Genomic DNA, 26,421 nt, shown 5'->3' on the forward strand with positions numbered 1-26,421 from the left:
ACACACTAGGCTGTAGAGTAACGGTTTAAAACGGTCACCCATGTTGTGCCGATCTTGAAAACTATATGGTGTGATGCACATTGTGTGTGTGAACCTACATATGTGTACACCGAGCCGGTAGACGAGCTATATTGTTTGATGTACATTGTGTGTGAACCTACATGTGTGTACACCGAGCCGGTAGACGAGCTATATTGTGTGATGTACACTCTGTGTGTGTGAACCTACATGTGTGTACACCGAGCCGGTAGACGAGCTATATTGTGTGATGCACATTGTGTGTGTGAACCTACATGTGTGTACACCGAGCCGGTACACGGGCTATATTGTGTGATGTACACTGTGTGTGTGAACCTACATGTGTGTACACCGAGCCGGAAGACGAGCTATATTGTGTGATGTACACTGTGTGTTTGAACCTACATGTGTGTACACCGAGCCGGTAGACGAGCTATATTGTGTGATGCACATTGTGTGTGAACTTACATGTGTGTACACCGAGCCGGTAGACGAGCTATATTGTGTGATGTACACTGTGTGTGTGAACCTACATGTGTGTACACAGAGCTGGTAGACGAGGAGCCGGAAGACGAGCTATATATTGTGTGATGTACAGTGTGAGTGAACCTACATGTGTGTACACCGAGCCGGTAGACGAGCTATATGGTGTGATGTACAGTGTGTGTGTGAACCTACATGTGTGTACACCGAGCCGGTAGACGAGCTATATGGTGTGATGTACGGTGTGAACTATACTGTGATGTGCCTTGTGTGTGAGCCTACATGTGTGTACACACCGAGCGAGCTATATGGTGTGGTAGACGACGAGCTATATGGTGTGATGTACAGTGTGTGTGAACCTACATGTGTGTACACCGAGCCGGTAGACGAGCTATATGGTGTGATGTACAGTGTGTGTGAACCTACATGTGTGTACACCGAGCCGGTAGACGAGCTATATGGTGTGATGTACAGTGTGTGTGATCCTACATGTGTGTACACCGAGCCGGTAGACGAGCTATATGGTGTGATGTACAGTGTGTGTGAACCTACATGTGTGTACACCGAGCCGGTAGACGAGCTATATGGTGTGATGTATGTGTGTGTGTGTACACCGAGCCGGTAGTATATGGTGTGTGAGTGTGTGTGAACCTACATGTGTACACCGAGCTGGTACACCGTGTGAGCCGGTACACCGAGCGTGTGAGACGAGCTATATGGTGTGATGTACAGTGTGTGTGAACCTACATGTGTGTACACCGAGCCGGTAGACGAGCTATATGGTGTGATGTACAGTGTGTGTGAACCTACATGTGTGTACACCGAGCCGGTAGACGAGCTATATACCTGTGTGAACCTACATGTGTGTTGTGATGCACCGACCGGTAGACGAGCTATATGGTGTGATGTACAGTGTGTGTGAACCTACATGTGACACCGAGCCGGTAGACGAGCTATATGGTGTGATGTACAGTGTGTGTGAACCTACATGTGTGTACACCGAGCCGGTAGACGAGCTATATGGTGTGATGAACCACAGTGTGTGAACCTATATGTGTGTACGACCGAGCCGGTAGACGAGCTATATGGTGTGATGTACAGTGTGTGTGAACCTACATGTGTGTACACCGAGCCGGTAGACGAGCTATATGGTGTGATGTACAGTGTGTGTGAACCTACATGTGTGTACACCGAGCCGGTAGACGAGCTATATGGTGTGATGTACAGTGTGTGTGAACCTACATGTGTGTACACCGAGCCGGTAGACGAGCTATATGGTGACGAGCTATACTGAGTGATGTACAGTGTGTGTGAACCTACATGTGTGTACACCGAGCCGGTAGACGAGCTATATGTGTGATGTACAGTGTGTGTGAACCTACATGTGTGTACACCGAGCCGGTAGACGAGCTATATGGTGTGATGTACACTGTGTGTGAACCTACATGTGTATAGACACAGTCAATAGACGAGCTATATTGTGTGATGTACGTTGTGTGTGAACCTACGTGTGTGTACACCGAGCCGGTACACGAGCTATATTGTGTGATGTACACTGTGTGTGAACCTACATGTGTGTACACCGAGCCGGTAGACGAGCTATATTGTGTGATGCACCCTAGACAATATAAGCTTATCCAACCTCACGTCTAGACAAACAAAATCAAAGCCATGTATCCGGTGGACATAAGTTTCGCATGTAGGCTCAAACTCTCTCAATAGGAATGACAAGCGGGCAGTTCAATGGATGTCATTTCAGACTGAGCACTATCAACATAACATACCTAGAGTTATCTCCCTCTACAATCCGATGTGCTCAGTTCCGTTCGCTGAAATGGGTCTGTGTGTGAATGAGTGAGTTTAGTTTTACGCCGCACTCAGCAATATTCCAGCTATATGGCGGCGGTCTGTAAATAGTCGAATCTGGACCAGACAATCCAGTGATCAACAACATTAGCATCGATCAACGTAATTGGGAACCGATGACATGTGTCAACCAAGTCAGTGAGTCTGACCACCCGATCCCGTTAGTCGGCTTTTTACGACAAGCATGGGCTACTGAAGATCAATATTCTAACTCGGATCTTCACGGGTAGAAATGGGGCTGATATGTATCGAGTTACTGTATTGGTAAGAAAACGGCATATTACTGTATACCTTACATGTCAGAGTAGTGAGGGCCTTTGAGGAGTCACATCGGCAGCATTTCAGCCACATCGTGCCTAAAACGAGTGATACGTGTATAACACATACAGTTCAGATGTTAGCTATTGTAGACAGTTCTAGCCAAGGTGGGAAAGACATATATCCCCGCATGTAGCCAATGAGAATCCACTCACTTGATACAAGGACGAATCATCGGTATACAGTAAAGTAGGGTTATGGCGAACTCAAAGGACCACTATATAGTTTTCGTGTGGTATAACTGTAACGCGATGTTCGAGTTCACTACACAGCCAGTGACCAGCGCCCCGTTTCACATAGCTCTCGTAAGCCTAAGATCTCGTAACTTTTCTCGTAGCATTCGTACCTCCATTACTGTAACATAGGAGGTACGAATGCTACGAGAAAAGTAACGAGATCTTAGGCTTACGAGAGCTTTGTGAAACGGGGCCCTGGGCCGTAAATGCAGTTCGTCATCAGAAATAATCTTGAATGCAAGTCGGTTTAGAAATAAACAGATAAGATGAACATGAAACAAACAAGTCATATAACGCAATGGTATTTATTTCACTGAGTTTTTGTTAATCTTACACTGTACCGGAACTCATCTAGAGGATGGGACATCACTATTACTTCAGCTTGCTGCAAGATAAAGGAAGTTGTACCTCTTAACATCAAACAAAACAGTACCCCAAATCAAATGCAATTATGTCCTCCTCCAAAAAAAACCACAAAACATTAACGGACAGATATTGAGATATTCGAGCTCGACAATGTCTCACAAAACACACACATTCACCTCTCTTCATCTCTCCCTCAAACCCAGACTCAGACACACGCGCAAACATGCGCATACGCACACGCATACGCACACACATATGCACACCAACACGCACACACCACGCACACGCACACAAATTATCCAATGCTATCAAAAGGACCGTTTCTAACACAGGACAATGCCGACGTTTGCGACTTCAACCGAGACAAATACACAGGGACTCAAATCAAACATTAAGTAGCGCCATCATGTCAAGTTTGATTCGCATTCTCGATGGCGCGTTTTCAATAAAAAATTAAAACTGAAACGTTTTTCGTACAACTGATTGAGAATCAATCGGCGGAGAAGCCTCATTTTTCGTTACAAATATGACAAACGTTTAACAATCGAATGTATGTAAACACACATACTTGAGGAGATGTTCCGAGTAACGGTCAAAGTCTTCTTGACTGATCTGCCCAGCATCCCTCTTCTTCTTCAGACCCGCAATGGTACCTACATGACATAAGACAGTTATTGTACCTACACGACACACCATGACATTAGACAGTTTTTGTGACTGGTCTGGCATCGCCATTCTTGCTATCAACGGACTAGACCAAACCAAACTGACTAGACCAAACGCAAACTCACCGAAGCCATTCAAATCAAACGCCAAAAGCCCACCATCAACCGAGATCAAATATACAGTGGAAACCTGATAAGTAAAATTTCAAGGGACTCGACAAAATTGTTTACTTATAAGGTATTTTACTTATCCAAACTTATAAAAACCTGCAAATGACAACCATATGCATGTATATGCATGCATATGTAACAATGAACAACTTATCAGGGATGGCCTCCAGTTGTCAGTGTATTGTCAACTGCTTGACGCCAGCGAGCTGTAAGTAGGATGTTTGTACTTCCTTCCTTCAGATCCCCACATGGGTATAATGTCTGAAGCCCATTTCTGTTGTCCCCCGCCGTGATGTTGCTGGAATATTGCTAAAAGCGGCGTAAAACCAAACTCAGTCAGTCAGTCCTTCCTTCGGATTATGATGCAGTCCTCCAACGAGCCCAAACAAAAGAATATACATCTCCCAGTTTAAACTACTCCTTTGATTTGTACATCTCTGGCTTCCACGTCTTACCCTTTGCTATTAACTGGCGTTGTCAACTAACTGTTAAGCCATTATGTTAATTGGGTTGTTTTCCTTTTCACACGCAGCATATATACATCCACTTCAGCTGATGTTAGATTCCACCTTGACAATGGTACAAGAATCTGTATCGAAACGTCGCACTCACGAAACAAAGAAGTGGTTATCCATAAAAATGTACACCCCAATTTCTAAAATGCCACTCAAAGAAGTTACTTTGGTTGAACAAACACACAGCTAAAAGTCTAGGTATGGCAACAACGTTAATGGTAGGGTGATGTCATAGTTATTTTCGTTTAAGAAACAAACAAACAAAGTTGAGTTAGTGAGTGGGTGAGTATGGTTTTACGCCACTTTTTAGCAATGTTCAAGCAATATCACGGCGGGGAACACCAGATAAAAGGGCTCCCCTTGTGGGGAATCGAACCCGGGTCTTCGGCGTCACGAGCGAACGCTTTAACCACTAGGTTACCCCAACGCCCTGGTGCAGCGAGAACGATTATAATAGGGAGATGTTAAACTTACTTTCAGCGGCCCTTCTCTCTCTTGCTTTATCCGCAAAAGCCTAGAAATTTGCAGATTTGGATTGTATATTCAGTTCAACATAAGGACATGTTTAAACAGCAAGAGTGAATCCATATTCAGTACGTCATCAAACTTTTTAATAGTGTTGTATGACGAATTAAAAAAAATCTGCATAAAACCAGATCTGATACGGTAATTCAAAATAACCCTCTATGACCGCACATGATGAATACAAATCTTAAAGGTACGTGCGCGACTTTCTGTGGCTATTCAAGTAAAAAATGATGGCTTTGGGTTGGGGTTCACGGCCTGTTTACTATTGGTTTATGCATGAGAACAGAACCCATAGCTACGAAATTATACTGAGGGAAAAAAGAAAGTATATCAATTTGAGGGTTATCCAAAAGCTCACTAAGAGCCAGTGAATTCATCTTTTGGGTATACCAAAACTACATAAAGATACTTTAATCACACATTAAACAAAAGATGAAATATTCTTAGTATAGTTTCTGTTCTCCTCTGTTAATAACGGTCATTGGAAGACGTAACTGTAGTTTTCAAATATCAACAACGCAGCACGACTCTTATTAATTCCATTCGGAACTTCCCATTTAATTAAGAGAAGAGAGTTCATGTATCATGACTTCCGACATATGGGATGCAGATCTTGACGAAGAGAGGTATCGGATATTTGTGAAACATTAAAAAAAGACATTTGAAGAGTTATACTCACAGCTTGGGCCGTGTATTTGTGATCGTATGCACTGGTTTCAATGACCAGAAACAGACAAACAAGTGCGATAACTGCGTAGATTCTGATCGACGACATCGTGGTTTATTGAAAGCAATCTGAAACATTAATGGATCGTTTCACAGAACTAAAATTGATAATTGAACGGAAAAGTCTTGAACAAAAAACCCGCGAAGATCCGGGTTAGAATATTGATCATCAGTAACCCATGCTTGTCTTAGGAGGCGACTAACGGGATCGGGTGGTCAGGCTCGCTGACTTGTTTGACACATGTCATCGGTTCCCATTTGCGTTGATCGATGCTCGTGCTGATGATCACTGGATTGTCTGGTCCAGACTCGATTATTTACAGACCGCCGCCATATAGCAAGAATATTGCTAATTCCGGCGTTAAACTAAACGAACTCACTCACTCTTAAACAAAATAATCCTAAAGGTAGCACAAATCTAACCTACAGGAGGCGGTTGGGTAGCCCAGTGGTTAAAGTTTTCAGTCATCACGCCGGAGACCCGGGTTCGATTCCCCACATGAGTACAATGTATTAAGGTCATTTCAGGTGTTAACCGCCTTGTGTTTGCTGACATATTTATAAAAGTGGGGTAAAACCATTCTCACCCACTCACTTTAGCGTTCAACTGTTGATAGGGGTTTTGTACCGAAAGTTTTATGTTGGGAAAAATCAGGCAAACCTTTTTGATTTTACGACGCTTCAAATAGTAGTTCATACTCATCAGGGTTTTCAGCGTGGTGAAAGGCTCTGTCATAGGTATGGTGCATAAACCCCGGAACAAAATCATGATGAATCAGAATTTAAACCCACGATCCCAGGATTCTTGCAGGCTCAAGGGACGCATCTCTGCAAGAACTGACCTTCAGTAACCCATGCTTGTCGTAAGAAGCGATTAAAAGGATTTGGGGGTTCAGGCTTGCTGACTTGGTTGATAGATGACTATGATGTTGATCACTGGATTATCTGGTCCAGACTCGGTTATTTACAACCTGCCGTCTTATAGCTGTAATATTGCTGAGTGCGGAGTAAAACAACAACCAACCACTTGAATCTATAACCGATGGAATACACATATTAACGCATCTTGTACATAACATTTGTACTAGTATCGCATAGTCTTAGTTATACTCAATCTAGCATCTGTCTAGACAATAAGCATGGTACTAGTTGCGTAAATATCTCTCGCTTTCACACTGATTTGGAAAAGTGTATTTTTTTTCAAACCATGTGATGAACACCTCGCATGATCTGGTATGTGTAATGTAAAAATATTTAATGTTGAATAGTTTGTCCAAATAAAATATGAACATATTTTCAACGAAAGTTTGATAACTATAAACGGTAAGTTACGTCACGTAACATAGGTTCTTGATACAAGCATGGATTACTTCATTACAATACAAATACATGTATCATATATATTGTGCAGATGAAAATATATGAATGCAGCGCAGAGGGTTCGCAGCCAAGACAACGGGACTTCGGGGCCAACCCAGACCTCTTCGGAGAATGTGGAGAACCTCCAACACTGAAGAATTCTTCATTACCAGAGTGTCAGATGGGCTGTGTCACTGTCAGCAAAGCCCTGTACACTCCTCATCTGCATCAAGAGGTCAGGAGGTACCAAAAGATGGACACCGAGTACAATAGGGCGCTTGATGACAATGGACAAGTATGACATTTCAAAGTCGAGGTCCGCATGACATTGTATTTCCTGAATCTTGTTATTCAACATGTTTTTAAAAGGGACAAAGAAAATTGGATTTAAATGATTTCGTCCTTTTATCAACAAGAACAAGATCAGGTTTGTTGGCTTGAATACGTCTCAGGCTTTAAATAAGCTTATTCCTGTGAACTTTGTAATTGTAATTTTCTATGACGACTTCTACATAATCCTGGCCGTGCCATGGATGGACCACTGTGTGGAGAGAATGGTAACGAAAAGACTGAGCCAAGCCATCGCGTATCTTCATGACGACTTCTACATAATCCTGGCCGTGCCATGGATGGACCACTGTGTGGCGAGAATGGTAACGAAAAGACTGAGCCAAGCCATCGTGTATCTTCATGACGACTTCTACATAATCCTGGCCGTGCCATGGATGGACCACTGTGTGGCGAGAATGGTAACGAAAAGACTGAGCCAAGCCATCGTGTATCTTCATGACGACTTCTACATAATCCTGGCCGTGCCATGGATGGACCACTGTGTGGAGAGAATGGTAACGAAAAGACTGAGCCAAGCCATCGTGTATCTTCAGATCCTTCGTCTGTGCTAGTGCTGGGAATCCACTGACAAGGTATTAGACAGTCATGGTCATCATTGCATCATTGCTATTATCATAGAAAATACATACTTGTAAATATAAACTGATATCAATATGAATATGTACATATTGATGGATATGAATTTGAAATGAGTTCTCTTTCCTATACTTACCTAGTCAGGCTTGTACGGCGGTCTGTGGGCTGTGACAGGTGTTTGTAACACATGAACATATACATCTGATGAACCAGAGTTGTGACAGCTGATGGTAAGAATTATTGATGACGTTCAATTTTCAATTTACGTAAGACACATGTGTCGTTGGATCGAACATTTAGACTCTGGTGATCTTGTATAAGTGAAACGGTTTTTATGTACTGCGATGAATTACGGAATTTGGGTTGTTTGATGTCAGCACTAAACACTTTATATATTTTGAGCGATGACTGGGTTTGTTGCGATATCAAAAGCCAAGCGGTTTCGCTGCAGTTTAATGAAATCGGGAATTTCGTGTGTCAAGTATAAAGACAGCCTTGTCAGAGAAAAGATTCGACGTTACAGTCACAGAATCTGCCCATCTGATATCCATTTGTGTCGATGATGTTGTGTCACTGTTTTATTCACAGACTAATTACTATAGACGCACACTTTGCAATATTTAATAAATTCATTTGTGAATGAAAGAATATCCTTAATAAATTTCAAAATCCACAGTGCTCCAAAAATATATTTATGAACAAGACAACGAGACCAAGCTTGAGTGAGACACGACATGACCAGATAAAGAGTGAATGAGATACAGTGTGACGAGACAAAGCGAGAATGAGATGCAGTCTGTCGACACAAAGGGAGAATGAGATACAGCGTAACGAGACAAAGCGAGAATGAGATGCAGTGTGACGAGACAAAGCGAGAATGAGATGCAGTGTGACGAAACAAAGCGAGAATGAGATACAGTGTAACGAGACACAGCGAGAATGAGATGCAGTGTGACGAGACAAAGCAAGAATGAAATATAGCGTGACGAGACACAGCAAGAATGAAATACAACATGACGAGACAAAAGTGAGAAAGAGATACAGTGTGACGAGACAAAGCGAGAATGAGATACAGCATGACAAGACAAAGCGAGAATGATATACAGTGTAACGAGACAAAGCTGAGAATGAAATATAACGTGACGAGACCAAGCAAGAATGAAATACAGCATGACGAGACAAAAGTGAGAATGAGATACAGCGTGACGAGACAAAGCGAGAATGAGATACAGTGTGACGAGTCAAAGCGAGAATGAGATACAGTGTAACGAGACACAGCGAGAATGATATACAGTGTAACGAGACAAACCAAGAATGAAATATAGCGTGACGAGACACAGCAAGAATGAAATACAACATGACGAGACAAAAGTGAGAATGAGATACAGTGTGACGAGACAAAGCGAGAATAAGATACAGCATGACAAGACAAAGCGAGAATGAGATATTGCGTGACGAGACAAAGCTAGAATGAAATATAACGTGGCGAGACCAAGCAAGAATAAATTACAGCATGACGAGACATAAGCGAGAATGATATACAGTGTAACGAGACACAGCGAGAATGAGATACAGCATGACGAGACAAAGCGAGAATGAAATATAACGTGGCGAGACAAAGCAAGAATGAAATAACGCATGACGAGACAAAAGTGAGAATGAGATACAGCGTGACGAGACAAAGCGAGAATGAGATGCAGTGTGACGAGACAAAGAGAGAATGAGATACAGCATGGCGAAACAAAGCAAGAATAAATTACAGCATGACGAGACATAAGCGAGAATGATATACAGTGTAACGAGACACAGCGAGAATGAGATACAGCATGACGAGACAACGCAAGAATGAAATATGACGTGACGAGACCAAGTAAGAATGAAATACAGCATGACGAGACAAAGCGAGAATGAGATTCAGAATGACAAGACAAAGCGAGAATGAAATATAGCGTGACGAGACAAAGCGAGAATGAGATTCAGCATGACGAGACAAAGCGAGAACGAGACGACTTGACACTGTAAACTACACAATACGTGACAAGACGTGAATGTTACCGTAGGATACTAAATTCGAGCATCTCGACACACATAACCAACCACGAGACAAATGACACAAGCACTCGTGGAATCCTCAAACACCCTCACCGTCAACTGCCACGAGTCTTTGTTTCATGTGAGATGAACTGGCCTATATTTATGTTACGTGCACCTCCCCTCGCCTATATTCTGCTGCAGATGCCACAATAGAGAAGTGTAAGCATTCAAGTTTATTAACAGTCAACAACACATTTTACTCACTGATTTTAGAGAAGTTACTTGCAGTTACTTCCAGTGGTGTGAAATTGAAACTTTAAAATATTTTATCTGGAAGTCTAGTTAATTAATTGCTCTGATTGCATTAGTTTTTAAATTACCACACCTAATCGATATTCAACAGATGTTCATTAAATGATGTTAGAAAGCTAATGTTTTACATGTATTCTAAATCAATTAATAATTTAGTCTCTGTAAGACAGCGTAGCAGATTGTATGGCTGTTACAGATGCAGTTTGTGAATTGGATGATTACTATTTCCGATCTCTCTTTCCCATGTCAATAAGCATAATAACATTGAACTAATTTAATATGACGTCACGAACTATACAGGCAATCTGGTGGTGAGTTTTGTTTTCTGGGATTTATAAAAGAAATCTTGAAAACATGACTTTTCTTAGTGGTTCTCAGTGGTTCATTCTTATCGATTACATAGCCATTTTGCTCCTTTACGTTAAATGGAGTAAGTTTTAATGGAATCAATTTTTATTAAATTTAAATTAAATAAATTATGTCCAGACGGCGAATAGTCAAGATTCTTGCACTGACGTTTTATATTACATTACATGAACGAACCTCTCGACATGATTAAAAACTTTGAAATTGTCAGTAAGTATAACATTTGACCGATCTGTAAAATGGAATTTTGACATCCTCGTTATAGAGTGATCCCTTTCAGTCAATACCCGTGAAGGTCCGGGTTAGAATGAGCCTTCAGTAACCCATGCTTGTCGTAAGAGGTGGCTAACGGGGATTGGGTGGTCAGGCTCGCTGACTTGGTTGACACATGTCATCGGTTCCCAATTGTGCAGATCGATGCTCATGCTGTTAATCACTGGATTGTCTGTTCCAGACTCAATTATTTACAGACCGCCGCCTTAAAGCTGGAATATTGCTGAGTGCGGCGTAAAACTAAACTCACTCACTCACTAACTTTCAGTCAATATGTCGTCATTCAGATTCTACGTAGTAGTCTCCCTCGTGTGCGTGTTTCTTGTCATCAGGAACGCTGCTAAAGTGAGTATATACTCAGGTACATGTATTTGTAAGGCAAAACTCAAAAAAATAATATTTTTGTTAACGCGACGAATTCGTTTCTGTGTCCACTACAAAAATGAACTGGTCTTCAGAAACCCATGCTTGTCGTAAGAGGCAACTAACGACACCGGGGTGGTGGGGTGGGGTGGGGGTGGGGTGGTGGGGGTGGTGGTGGTGCTTTGGTTGGTGCTTGTCATTGTTTCCCAGATCGATGCTACTGATGTCAGTCACTGGATTGTCTGATCCAGAATATGAACATTTCTTATGGGATATTTAAACTAGTGATATGGAAGGCGTTTCCTATTCTCGCGGTACTTACGGATATCGGCTGAAAAAATAACACAAACAATTCTTATCGTATTCATGCTTGTTGTTTTAAATGAAGGGCCTTCTCCTCTAACATCTACATCTATCAGCTGCCAGATCCATCAGGTGAATTACCACTCGTGAGCCCGGTGATAAACAATGCCATCCGCCATTGACGAAACGAGGCTTCTCCCATTCTCGCGGTATTACCAGGAATTAACGTTATTGAGTGTATGTAAGAGCAATCCTGCCGGAAAGGGCGGGAAAAGTAATGATATGTCCAAGTTGGTATAAACTCCCCAATATTCGTGACACTGCAAGATTTTGATCACTCACAGACTTGGTCCACTTCCTAGTTACCAGTCGGTGATGTAAACAACCGCTAAGTGTCGCGCATCGGCGATTTCGGCAGAAAACGTGTTTACCGCGAGAATAGGAAACCCGCGAGAATAGGAGTCGGACCTATACCAACGGAAAAAAGTAACTGTGCATAGCATCAAATAATGCACAGTTATTCATTTCAGGAGTGTATATAAACGTACCACTCCACAGCACAATAGCAATATATCTACACACTATTGTTTGACAGAGCGACTGTGACAGTGTAAGGTCGCTGTTAAACTATGAGTTAGTAATTTCTGTGGAAGTGGCGTCACGATCAGACACGTAATCGTGGGGGTTACACAAAGTACACGGAAAAGGTAGAATTCGGACCCTTGACCTGCTCGGCCTAAAGAAACAGACTCCTTGTATACCGAACATCAAAGGCCTATCACCCTATGTACATGTAGTTGACGTATGCACTGATTCCTCGAACTCGAGTGAGTTTAGTTTTACGCCGCACTCAGCAATATTCCAGCTATATGGCGGCGGTCTGTAAATAATCGAGTCTGGACCAGACAATCCAGTGATCAACCACATGAGCATCAATCTGCGCAATTGGGAACCGATTACATGTGTCAACCAAGCCAGCGAGCCTGACCACCCGAATCCGTTAGTCGCCTCTTACGACAAGCATGGGTTACTGATGATCAATATTCTAACCCGGACCTTCACGGGTATCGAAGGACACCAGAAATGGGCTTCAAACAGTGTACCCATGCTGGGCATCGAACCCGGGTCTCTGGCGTGACGAGCGAACGCTTTAACCACTAGGCCACCCCTGCCAAAACAGATGCCATTGGGATAAAAGTATGAAGCTATGAAAAATTATGAACGTACTAAAGTCAGTGACGCCAACAGGCGTTAATGACAATTCCACGGGTTATGGCATTGTGAATTAGAATGGCTCCAACAAAAATTGTATTAACATGAGGTACATGTATTCGCAATGAGGGTAAGAAAGCCATGCACAACTGGACGCGCACCGACCCGTCAATATCCGGGTGTCGTTGTGAAAAACAGTCTTAGCGCTAAGACGTTCATAGGTCATTGATCACATTAGATCTCACCAGAGGGCTCTCCAGTGTATGACAATAGTGACAATGATGGAACTGACACCCTTGAACATTATATAAACACTATAGCTGCTGATCACCCGGACAAACAATTATTTCTAGCTGCTGACCTAAATGCTAGGACTAAAGACTTTTTGGACTTCATCCCTAACGATAACATTGATTTTATTGTGAGAGATGTTGATGATTATCCTTCAGATGATTTTGAAATGCCAAGATCAAGTAAAGATAACTTATATCATAATAACTTTGGCAAAAAACTGATGGAATTGTGCTGTACATTTGGAATCCATATCATGAATGGTAGACTATTTGAGGATAAACAAGAGCAGTTTACTTGTGTTGCACATAACGGTTCTAGTCTAGTAGACTACATGATTGCATCGACACCAGTGTTTCCTAGAGTTGCTGATTTTGGTGTTGGTACTTGTGATGTGTCTGATCACTTCCCTATTTACTGCTCTCAGAACATCCTGCTACCCAACATGATTGGTGCACTACAGCCAACTGTACTATCAAATTCTCCAACTAGTAATTCTGCAGAGAGTAATTCAACAACAATATGGACTAAATATGTGTGGAATGGAGAGTTCTGTGATCTATTTATCTCTAAGTTCCAAGAATTGTTTGAAAATCTACGTAGTAAATTATATCACTGTATAGACACCAATATTGAAGATTCATTAAATGTTTTCACTGAAATGTATAAGCGAGCTGCAGACCACAATAAGAAGATATTTCAGGTTACCATGATATTAACTCTAAACCTCAACCCCCATGGTGGGACCAAGAACTCGAACAATTAAAACATATGAAATATAAAGCATAAAGAGATCATAGAGACACTAACTTGGATATTGTGATTTATAAAACCCTACGTAAATCTTTCAAGAAGACTTTTAACAGCAAACGAAGAGCATACTTCGATGTACAAAAAGAGAAACTTATTGCAGCAAGAGACAACCCAAAGGAATTCTGGAAAACATTAAAGCAATCAGGTTCAACCTCAACATGTGACACTACGTACGATATAAGCTGTGAAGACTGGTTCAGTTACTTCTCAGGGCTTCTAACTGAGAATTCTGGTAATGAGTATGACAGTGATATCAATTCAGAGTCCATCAAGGAAGAAGAGCTAAAAAACATTAAATTGTGACATTACTGAAAACGAAGTCTTACTTCACATTGATAAACTGGCAAAAAACAAGTCTCCTAGACCAGATGGTATTGCAATTAACTTTATTAAAGCTTCTAAGACTTTTATCAGCAATTATTTTACAGTGTTGTTTAACAAGATTTTCCAAGACAGTATTTTTCCGGTGCTTTGGGGTAAAAGCATTATCTGTCCTTTTTTACAAATCTGGTGTAAAAAGTAACCCCAATAATTATAGAGGTATCTCTCTTATTGATTCTGTGTGTAAAATATTCACTTCCATTCTCAACAGTAGGTTACAGGTTTGGTGTGAGGAGAAGAATATTATTCATGAAGCTCAGGCAGGATTCAGGAGTAACTATTCTACTACTGACCACATTTTCTCACTTCAAGCTATGGTACAGAAACATTCATGTAAGAAGAAAGGAAGGTTCTATTGTCTGTTTATAGATTTCTCAAGTCCTTTGATACAGTTAATCATGAAATTCTTCTGTCAAGTCTAAAAAAAGTTGGTGTTGGTGGTAAATTCTATAACATCCTTGTATCAATGTATGGTAGGTTGTCAGCTTGTGTCAGAACATCTCAAGGTCTTTCAAGTTATTTTGATTGTAGTATAGGTACTAGGCAGGGTTGCATCCTCAGTCCCCAATTGTTTATTATCTTTATTAATCAGCTTATGGAAAGTATGGAGCAATTTGGTGGCCGTGGTATATTTATTACACCTGATGTTAATAATTTATATGCTCTAATGTTTGCGGATGATGTTTCCTCAGTCTCGGATACTGCTCTCCAGCTTCAGAAGAAGATTCATGGGCTTGAAAAATTTGTCAACTCACCGGTATGAAGGTCAATATTAATAAGACTAAAGTTATTGTTTTCAGGAATAGCGGGCCCCTTAGACAGTATGAAAAGTGGTTTCTTAATGGGCAAAGGCTGGAAGTTGTCTCATACTACAGGTACTTGGGTATTGTGTTCACGCCTAGGCTAGTTTGGACTAAAGCTCACACTACTCTTGCTTCTCAAGCCAATAAAGCCCTTATGGCTATCTATAGATATAAAAAAAGAGTAGGTTATCTGTCATGTGCGGATCTTTTTAAAGTATTTGATGCTATGGTTAAACCTATTCTTTGTTACGGTTCAGAAATTTGGGGTGTTACCCATTGTAAAATCATTGAACAAATCCAGATAAAGACATGTAAATATCTCTTAAAAGTTGGTAAAAATACATGCAACAATATGGTTCTTGGTGAATGTGGCAGATTCCCTCTTCAACCTACTTATATGTCAAGGGCAGTTAAATATTGGTGTAGACTTTTAACTCTTCCAAGTTGTAGATTACCTCATCAGTTTTATTTAATGCTTAAGTCTTTGGATGAATCTGGACGGACGACATGGGCATCTCATATCAAGAATATTTTATTTAGATTTGGGTTTGGCTTTGTTTGGATTTCACAGGATATTGGAGATATTGATGGTTTCATTTCTGTTTTGAAGCAAAGATTGTCTGATAATCTTTCACAAGATTGGTACTCATCCCTACATAGTACAACCAAGTCTTCTAATTATATTCTTTTCAAGTCCCTCCTGAATGTTGAAACTTATCTCAGTTTAGGTATTGCCCCATATTTAAGAAATTGTTTAACAAAATTTAGATGCGGTAAATTTAAACTTAGCTCTGAGACCGGTAGATATAACAATGTCCTTATTATTCAAGATTCTGTCCTTTTGCTACAAAAATAATCTTAATTTAATTGAAGATGAAATACATGTTTTACTTTATTGTAAAGCCTACTTAGATATAAGGAATAAGTTTCTGGGTAAATATTTGAAACATCCTATTTCACAACACAGTTTTATAAACATAATGACTTCAAAAAACATAAATGTTATAAATAATTTGTGCCTATTTTTATATAATGTTGGGAAAATAAGAGATTCTGATGTTTTATGTAAAACCAGGGATAATCTACAACACTATATAATCTCCTGGTAAAACGCATGTAACTTTGTATTATATTTATTTATGAATGTATTTTTGGGCCAGTGGCCTATTACTGAATAAAATGTCTGTCTGTCTGTCTGTCTGTCTGATCACATTAGCGCTAAGTTGTTTTGTAAAGCAGCACCCTGGACTTAGAGATTTTCGAAGCTCTCTTAGGCTTCAAGATAGTCGTAAGTGCCATACATTAACCTTAACTTACGACTATCTCAGCGCTAAGAGAGCTTCGAAAAATCTAGGCCCTGGTTTCAGCAGCCAATGCAAGGCGACTAATGGGTAAGGCTTGGTTGACCCAAGCATTGTATCCCAGTTGAGTAGATGCTCATGATGATGATCACTGGATTGTTTGGTCCAGATTTGATCATTCACAAACCGCCGTCTTATAGCTGGAATATTGCTTGAGGTCGGAGTTAAACAACCAACCAACCAACTGAAAGACGCTTCTTAATATGTAAGCTAAATACCGCAACGTTAAGCCCCACTCCAATAATTTCGTTTAAAAGTGGCTTTAACTGAGAGAGTAGTAGTTGTATTTGTTTTGCTTGAACAAAAAGTCCCGACAAACTAAAATGCAGTCGCTATGGAACTTATTTCGGACAGCCGCATTGCCGATATGTTTACGTCTATACAAGCTGGCATACAAAGGGTAATTCATGCTCCCGTGTGACTCACAAACTGCCTCTTGAACAATTGAGTGAGTGAGTTTAGTTTTACGACGCTTGAAGCAATATTCCAGCAATGTCACGACGGAGGACAGCAGAACATGGCTCCATACATTGTATTCATGTTTGGAATCGAACCCGAACGCTTTAATTTAACCACTAGGCTAACCCACCACCCCTTTCTTGTTAGGAGAGAAGTGGACACAAATTGTACCTTTTCACTTCAAAACGTGTATTTTCAGAGTGCGTGTGTGTGTGCGTGCGTGCTTGCGTGAGTATGTGTGTGTGTGTGTGTGTGTGTGAAAAATGAGCAATGTATTTGTTGTTGTTTTTGTGTTACGTCGGAATGGAAATTCAGTACGGTTGGAGTTAAGAAGACGTAAATATATACGTACATTCTTATGAATATTACTATTCCAACCTTGTTATATCTGTGTAGTCAATGAGGTTAGTTTTACGCCGCTTATAGCAATATTCCAGCAATATCACGGTGGGGGACACCAGAAATGGGCTTCACACATTGTAGCCATGTGGAGAATCGAACCCGGGCCGTCGGCGTGACGAGCGAACGCTTTAACCACTAGGCTACCCCACTGCCACTACGACGCGATCCAACAAGCGGTATTCTACCCATGTAGACGCGTGAAGTACATAAACATGTCGGAAATAACTTTCAACACATTTAATCTAAGACTATATTTGAACCAATATGGCTTTTCTTTCTCTTGACATGTCATGATTTCAAGTTCGTTTCTGTAGCACAATTGGCATACATTTGATAAACCTACGTAAATCCAAGTGTGTTTAATGTGGGAAAAGATTGGGATGAAGCGACAGATTTTACTGTCAAAATTCGACCCATGTCGACATGTGGAGTTTAGTCAGCATGGCAAGAAACATGCTACAATTACAACAGACAAAGTGAGTGAGTGCGTGAGTTTAGTTTGACTCCGCATTTTAGCAATATTCCAGCAATATCACGGCGGGGGACACCAGAAATGGCCTTCACACAATGTGCCCATCTGGGGAATCGAACCCGGGCCTTAGGCGCGACGAGCCAACGCCTTAACCACTAGGCTACCCGACTGCCCCACAACAAAGATGTAATTATAACAAACACACAAGGGTTACATTAAACTAATGTTTATTTTTGTGGCGTCACCGTTTGTCCATTTGACTTCAATCCGGTAGTGGAGGAGTACTTCTCACTTCATTATCTTTCTGCAAGAAGGAAGCAGTTCTTGTAGAATACAGCATGTGAATCATTCCTCGCTATTATGCCACAGTTATGAATAAAGTGTACGGAACCTAATTCATTCGTTCGTTCGTTCATTCGTTCGTTCATTCGTTCGTTCATTCATTGCTGACATAAATATTGGATATCGGCGGCCTAATAATAATTGATTCTGTACTCGACAAACATTGCTTGATATTATGGCAATGGTCTGGCTAGGTCACCCTAACCTGACCATCACGTTCGGTTTAGTCGCCTCTTTTGACAACCCGAATTATAAGGTGCCTTGACCTGTGAAGGTCAGGTCATCTTAGCAATATATGCTACTATACCTACTAACGCTCTTATGAAGAAGAGTGAGTATGGTTTTACGCCGCTTTTAGCAATATTCCATTTATATCACGACGGGGGACACCGATAATCGGCTTCACACATTGTACCCCCACGGGGAGTGTACGATTTACCAATAGGCTACCCCACCGACCCGTTATAAAGAAGTCGAAGAGTTTGTGAGTGAGTTTAGTTAGCACCGCTTTTAGCAATATTGCAGCAATATCACGGCGAGGGACACCAGAAATGGTCTTTGGCGTGGCGAGCGAACGTTTTAACCACTAGGCTACCCAGCCACCCCAAGAAGTCGAAGAAAATAAGTGCTGCCGCTATTGCGAGCGCTGTGTCTTAGACTGATGGATTAGAACAAAAATCAAATGACAAATGAATGACATTTTTAGATGAAAACACACTTACCTGAGATGATCGGAATATGTGTTGAAGTCTTCCTCATTGATCTGGCCAGCATCTCTCCTCTGCCTCAGGTTGGCAAAGGTTTCTGCGAACAATTAATGAGATGACATTAGACGATTTTCATTCGTTCGTTCGCTCATTCAATCCTGTCTTCATTCTTGTTTGTTTGTCTGGACCAGACGATCCAGTGATTTACATAATGAGCATCGCAATTGGAATACGATGACGTCGATCAAACACGTTAGCGAGCCTGACCACCCGATCCCGTTAATCGCCACTGATGACAAGCATGTGTTCCTGAAGACCAATTCTAACATGGATCTTCACGGGTCTTTTAGATTATGATCCTAAGGTGAATGGTAGATTATTTATAGATATTTACCTTCGGTAATCTGACTCTTGTCGAAGTCTTGAACCTGAAATGAAGAGACTGGAGTTGTACATTTCCGAACATGAGCTGAGAGAGAGATTGCACAATGCATTACACCTACAGAGAGGGATTGCACAATCCATTACACCTACAGAGACAGGATGCATAGATTTTAATTTCTCATATCATTACCAAAACATGATATGATATCATGTATAACCGACTGAGAAAGAGGAGAATGGGTAATATGAACATTCATGGCATATCATACGTAATTTAAAACGTCAGTGCCAAAGACACTATCCCCTGGAAGAAAATCCGTCAGAAGATGTAAAAGTACCAACAAAAAAATTTCAGTTCCCCTGCTGAAATATCGCCAAAATAATTATGTTGTATTTTGTAACCTGACTGAGAGAGGATACATCATTCATTTCATGTATAATACCAAAACGTAGCGGGTGCTATGTGAATTGGAGAGAACGTATAAGGTGACGGAGACTTTAACGTTTCAGACTTCCATGAAAGTTGTAAAGAGAGGGCATAATAACCCGAACCCCAAAGACTGCTATGTGAATCGGAGAGAACGTTTCAGTTTCGGATACTGCTCTCCAGCTTTAGAAGAAATATCGAGTTCATGTGGCTTGAAAAGTAAACCAAGTTGTCCCGTTAGTCGCCTCTTACGACAAGCATCCACCAAACATGTTGCTGGGGACCTGAAGGTCAATATTAATAAGACTAAAGTTGAATTATTTTTGACTTGTTTTCAGGAATAGCGGGCCTATGTATGTGTAACATAACGCCTGACATAAGGTGACAGAGACTTCCTCAGTTTCGGATACTGCTCTCCAGCTTCAGAAGAAGATTCATGGGCTTGAAAATTTTGTCAACTCACCGGTATGAAGGTCAATATTAATAAGACTAAAGTTATTGTTTTCAGGAATAGCGGGCCCCTTAGACAGTATGAAAAGTGGTTTCTTAATGGGCAAAGGCTGGAAGTTGTCTCATACAACAGGTACTTGGGTATTGTGTTCACTCCTAGGCTAGTTTGGACTAAAGCTCACACTACTCTTGCTTCTCAAGCCAATAAAGCCCTTATGGCTATCTATAGATATAAAAAAAGAGTAGGTTATCTGTCATGTGCGGATCTTTTTAAAGTATTTGATGCTAGGGTTAAACCTATTCTTTGTTACGGTTCAGAAATTTGGGGTGTTACCCATTGTAAAATCATTGAACAAATCCAGATAAAGACATGTAAATATCTCTTAAAAGTTGGTAAAATACATGCAACAATATGGTTCTTGGTGAATGTGGCAGATTCCCTCTTCAACTTACTTATATGTCAAGGGCAGTTAAATATTGGTGTAGACTTTTAACTCTTCCAAGTTGTAGATTACCTCATCAGTTTTATTTAATGCTTAAGTCTTTGGATGAATCTGGACGGACGACATGGGCATCTCATATCAAGAATATTTTATTTAGATTTGGGTTTGGCTTTGTTTGGATTTCACAGGATATTGGAGATATTGATGGTTTCATTTCTGTTTTAAAGCAAAGATTGTCTGATAATCTTTCACAAGATTGGTACTCATCCCTACATAGTACAACCAAGTGTTCTAATTATATTCTTTTCAAGTCCCTCCTGAATGTTGAAACTTATCTCAGTTTAGGTATTGCCCCATATTTAAGAAATTGTTTAACAAAATTTAGATGCGGTAAATTTAAACTTAGCTCTGAGACCGGTAGATATAACAATGTCCCTTATTATTCAAGATTCTGTCCTTTTTGCTACAAAAATAATCTTAATTTAATTGAAGATGAAATACATGTTTTACTTTATTGTAAAGCCTACTTAGATATAAGGAATACGTTTCTGGGTAAATATTTGAAACATCCTATTTCACAACACAGTTTTATAAACATAATGACTTCATAAAACATAAATGTTATAAATAATTTGTGCCTATTTTTATATAATGTTGGGAAAATAAGAGATTCTGATGTTTTTTATGTAAAACCAGGGATAATCTACAACACTATATAGTCTCCCTGGTAAAACGCATGTAACTTTGTATTATATTTATGAATGTATTTTGGGCAGTGGCCTATTACTGAATAAAATGTCTGTCTGTCTGTCTGTCTGTCTGTCTGTCTGTCTGTCTGTCTGATCACATTAGCGCTAAGTTGTTTTGTACAACGGCACCCTGGGCCTAGATTTTCGAAGCTCTCTTAGCGCTAAGATAGTCGTAAGTGCCATACATTAACCTTAACTTACGACTATCTTAGCGCTAAGAGAGCTTCGAAAATCTAGGCCCTGGTTTTCAGCAGCCAATGCGAGGCGACTAATGGGTAAGGCTTGGTTGACCCAAGCATTGTATCCCAGTTGAGTAGATGCTCATGATGATGATCACTGGATTGTTTGGTCCAGATTTGATCATTCACAAACCGCCGTCTTATAGCTGGAATATTGCTGAGGTCGGAGTTAAACAACCAACCAACCAACTGAAAGACGCTTCTTAATATGTAAGCTAAATACCGCAACGTTAAGCCCCACTCCAATAATTTCGTTTAAAAGTGGCTTTAACTGAGAGAGTAGTAGTTGTATTTGTTTTGCTTGAACAAAAAGTCCCGACAAACTAAAATGCAGTCGCTATGGAACTTATTTCGGACAGCCGCATTGCCGATATTTTTACGTCTATACAAGCTGGCATACAAAGGGTAATTCATGCTCCCGTGTGACTCACAAACTGCCTCTTGAACAATTGAGTGAGTGAGTTTAGTTTTACGACGCTTGAAGCAATATTCCAGCAATGTCACGACGGAGGACAGCAGAACATGGCTCCACACATGGGCTTCACATTGTCATCATGTTGGGAATCGAACCCGAACGCTTTAATTTAACCACTAGGCTACCCCACCGCCCCTTTTTGTTAGGAGAGAAGTGGACACAAATTGTACCTTTTCACTTCAAAGCGTGTATTTTCAGTGTGTGTGTGTGTGTGTGTGCGTGCGTGTGTGTGTGTGTGTGTGTGATGTGCGTGCGTGCGTGCGTGTGTGTGTGTGAAATGAGCAATGTATTTGTTGTTGTTTTTGTGTTACGTCGGAATGAAAATTCAGTACGGTTGGAGTTAAGAAGACGTAAATATATACGTACATTCTTATGAATATTACTATTCCAACCTTGTTATATCTGTGTAGTCAATGAGTATAGTTTTACGCCGCTTTTAGCAATATTCCAGCAATATCACGGCGGGGACACCAGAAATGGCCTTCACACAATGTGTCCATGTGGGGAATCGAACCCGGGCCGTCGGCGTGACGAGCGAACGCTTTAACCACTAGGCTACCCCACCGCCACTACGACGCGATCCAACAAGCGGTATTCTACCCATGTAGACGCGTGAAGTACACAAACATGTCGGAAATAACTTTCAACACATTTAATCTATATTTGAACCAATATGGCTTTTCTTTCTCATGACATGTCATGATTTCAAGTTCGTTTCTGTAGCACATAGGCATACATTTGATAAACCTACGTAAATCTAAGTGAATTTAATGTGGGAAAAGATGGGGATAAAGCGGCATCCCGCAGATATTACTGTCAAAATTCGACCCATGTCGACGTGTGGAGTTTAGTCAGCATAGCAAGAAACATGTTACAATTACAACAGACAAAGTGAGTGAGTGCGTGAGTTTAGTTTGACGCCGCTTTTAGCAATATTCCAGCAATATCACGGCGGGGGACACCAGAAATGGCCTTCACACAATGTGCCCATGTTGGGAATCGAACCCGGGCCTTCGGCGTGACGAGCGAACGCCTTAACCACTAGGCTACCCGACCGCCCCACAACAAAGATGTAATTAAAACAAACACACAAGGGTTACATTAAACTAATGTTTATTTTTGTGGCGTCACCGTTTGTCCATTTGACTTCAATCCGGTAGTGGAGGAGTACTTCTCACTTCATTATCTTTCTGCAAGAAGGAAGCAGTTCTTGTAGAATACAGCATGTGAATCATTCCTCGCTATTATGCCACAGTTATGAATAAAGTGTACAGAACCTCATTCGTTCGTTCGTTCGTTCGTTCATTCGTTCGTTCATTCGTTCGTTCATTCATTCGTTCATTCATTGCTGACATAAATATTGGATGTCGGCGGCCTAATAATAATTGATTCTGTACCCGACAAACATTGCTTGATATTATGACAATGGTCTGGCTAGGTCACCCTAACCTGACCATCACGTTCGGTTAAGTCGCCTCTTTTGACAACCCGAATTATAAGGTGCCTTGATCTGTCATCATCTTAATATATATGCTACTATACCTACTAACGCTCTTATGAAGAAGAGTGAGTATGGTTTTACGCCGCTTTTAGCAATATTCCACTTATATCACGACGGGGGACACCGATAATCGGCTTCACACATTGTACCCCCACGAGGAGTGTACGATTTACCAATAGGCTACCCCACCGACCCGTTATAAAGAAGTCGAAGAGTTTGTGAATGAGTTTAGTTAGCACCGCTGTTAGCAATATTGCAGCAATATCACGGCGAGGGACAACAGAAATGGTCTTTGGCGTGGCGAGCGAACGTTTTAACCACTAGGCTACCCAGCCACCCCAAGAAGTCGAAGAAAATAAGTGCTGCCGCTAATGCGAGTGCTGTGTCTTAGATTGATGGATTCTAACAAAAATCAAATGACAAATGAATGACATTTTTGTCTGAAAAAAACACACTTACCTGAGATGATCGGAATATGTGTTGAAGTCCTCCTCATTGATCTGGCCAGCATCTCTCCTCTGCCTCAGGTTCGCAAAGGTTTCTGCGAACAATTAATGAGATGACATTAGACGATTTTCATTCGTTTGTTCGTTCGCTCATTCAATCCTGTCTTCATTCTTGTTTGTTTGTCTGGACCAGACGATCCAGTGATTTACATAATGAGCATCGCAATTGGAATACGATGACGTGGATCAAACACGTCAGCGAGCCTGACCACCCGATCCCGTTAATCGCCACTGATGACAAGCATGGGTTTCTGAAGACCAATTCTAACATGGATCTTCACGAGTCTTTTAGATTATTATCCTAAGGTGAATGGTAGATTATTTATAGATATTTACCTTCGGTAATCTGACTCTTGTCGAAGTCTTGAGCCTGAAATGAAGAGACTGGAGTTGTACATTTCCGAACATGAGCTGAGAGAGAGATTGCACAATGCATTACACCTACAGAGAGAGGATGCAAAATGGATTACACCTACAGAGACAGGATGCATAGATTTTAATTTCTCATATCATTACCAAAACATGATATAATATCATGTATAACCGACTGAGAAAGAGGAGAATGGGTAATATCAACATTCATGGCATATCATACGTAATTTAAAACGTCGGTGCCAAAGACACTATCCCCAGGAAGAAAATCCGTCAGAAGATGTAAAAGTACAAACAAAATTCGTTTCAGTTCCCCTGCTGAAATATCGCCAAAATAATTATGTTGTATTTTGTAACCTGACTGAGAGAGGATACATCATTCATTTCATGTATTATACCAAAACGTAGTGTTGTAAAATATTCTGTGTAGCATCAAGATTAATTTAGTGTGTCGAAAATAACAATGAATTCGAACGTCAACAATGCCAGAATTAAGGATATACACTCACCTCAGCGCTGGTCTGGATGACCAAGAAGACGCACACAAGGGCGACAACTGCGTAAAATCTGAATGACGACATCTTTAACTGAAAGAGAAAAGTCAAGATAGCATCATATGACTTCTTTAAGTGGCATTTAAAAACTGGTACAATGAGGAGGAACAATTTTAATGGATAGACAATTTCTTTCTTGCACTAGATGCACGTTTCGGTGTGAAGAGTACTTCCTTTACTTGCTTCATAACGGTTTCAGCATCCTCACCGAAACGTCGCATCTAGTGTAGATGCTAGCACCTTTACACCACTTGCTCGACATATATGTTAGAATCCACACCGAAACACATCTATTGCAATAAAAAAAGTTGTCTATCCATAAAAATTTCTTCTAGTATCAAATTGTCAGTAAGTGATCTGGGTTATTCAAAGTTTTGCACAGTGTTTCAGATATCCTTTCAACATTTGAGGAAAGTTCTTTTAAACAACCACACCACAGACATCGATTTAAACAGCATCTGTTACATTTCGGCGTATCAGAGTACCGGGTGAGGAAAGCTCACTGTCAGAAGATGTAAAACTGATGTAACTATGATGAATCTTGTTGGCACAGGTATTAAAACATCTTTAAGGTTTTGAGAATAAATATCATCCTACTCTGGATATAACAAGGTCCGTTACCACGAAATACCGACTATGTAGAAGACAATATATTTATTCTCGAGACATAACTAACATGGTAGCATTATTTCAGGTGAACAGTTAAAGGATTTTGTCGTTTCTGTTACCAAAATATGTAACTGACGTAACTGTTGATCTGGAAATCAATTAAAGCAAAGTGAATCTAAATATTCAGAGTTCATTACATACGGCGTTGAATTAATACCGTGCCTTGCTCGATTATAACATAAATAATGCCACTTGTTTATGGCTAATTTGTACATTGTATTTATATTTTATTCTTTGTCATGACGTTTCAAAACTAGATCTTGTCCTTCATCAGCATCCATGTGATGAAAGAGCAAGACGAAGTTGTCATCCATAACAAATACTATATGTTTCATGTTTTTCAACTGTTTTTTCTGACTTTCAAAGACTTTTTCGTACAGCATAGCAATATTTAATTGAGTGAAGAGTTAGTGAGTATGTAAAGTTTAAAACTTGTCAGCTTGATACAGGAGAATAGCTAGACGTGATGCGGGTCTGCGACCTTCACCATTTAGGTGACACCATTAGAACGGGATAACACTGATCAACCTAGAAACTCAGTCAGGACGAAACGGGATTCGAACCCACAATCAAACATTTC

At 40.6% G+C, this 26,421-nt stretch overlaps 2 long non-coding RNA genes across 2 annotated transcripts; both read right to left on the reverse strand.

Annotated features, from left to right (window-relative positions):
• Positions 1-18,257: 18,257 nt before the first annotated feature.
• On the reverse strand, positions 18,258-19,497 carry LOC124260272. The gene is made up of 3 exons (XR_006894046.1): positions 19,467-19,497; positions 19,088-19,169; positions 18,258-18,327 (listed from the first exon to the last, which is right to left on the reverse strand). It is a non-coding gene; the product is annotated as an uncharacterized LOC124260272 (long non-coding RNA).
• Positions 19,498-23,356: 3,859 nt separating this feature from the next.
• On the reverse strand, positions 23,357-25,207 carry LOC124260270. Its single transcript, XR_006894045.1, has 4 exons — positions 25,128-25,207; positions 24,583-24,616; positions 24,200-24,281; positions 23,357-23,429 (listed from the first exon to the last, which is right to left on the reverse strand). It is a non-coding gene; the product is annotated as an uncharacterized LOC124260270 (long non-coding RNA).
• Positions 25,208-26,421: the final 1,214 nt, after the last annotated feature.

Source organism: Haliotis rubra, unplaced genomic scaffold (assembly GCF_003918875.1).
Source record: "Haliotis rubra isolate DU_JTF1 unplaced genomic scaffold, ASM391887v1 Scf759, whole genome shotgun sequence".
NCBI classification, from domain to species: Eukaryota; Metazoa; Mollusca; class Gastropoda; order Lepetellida; family Haliotidae; genus Haliotis; species Haliotis rubra.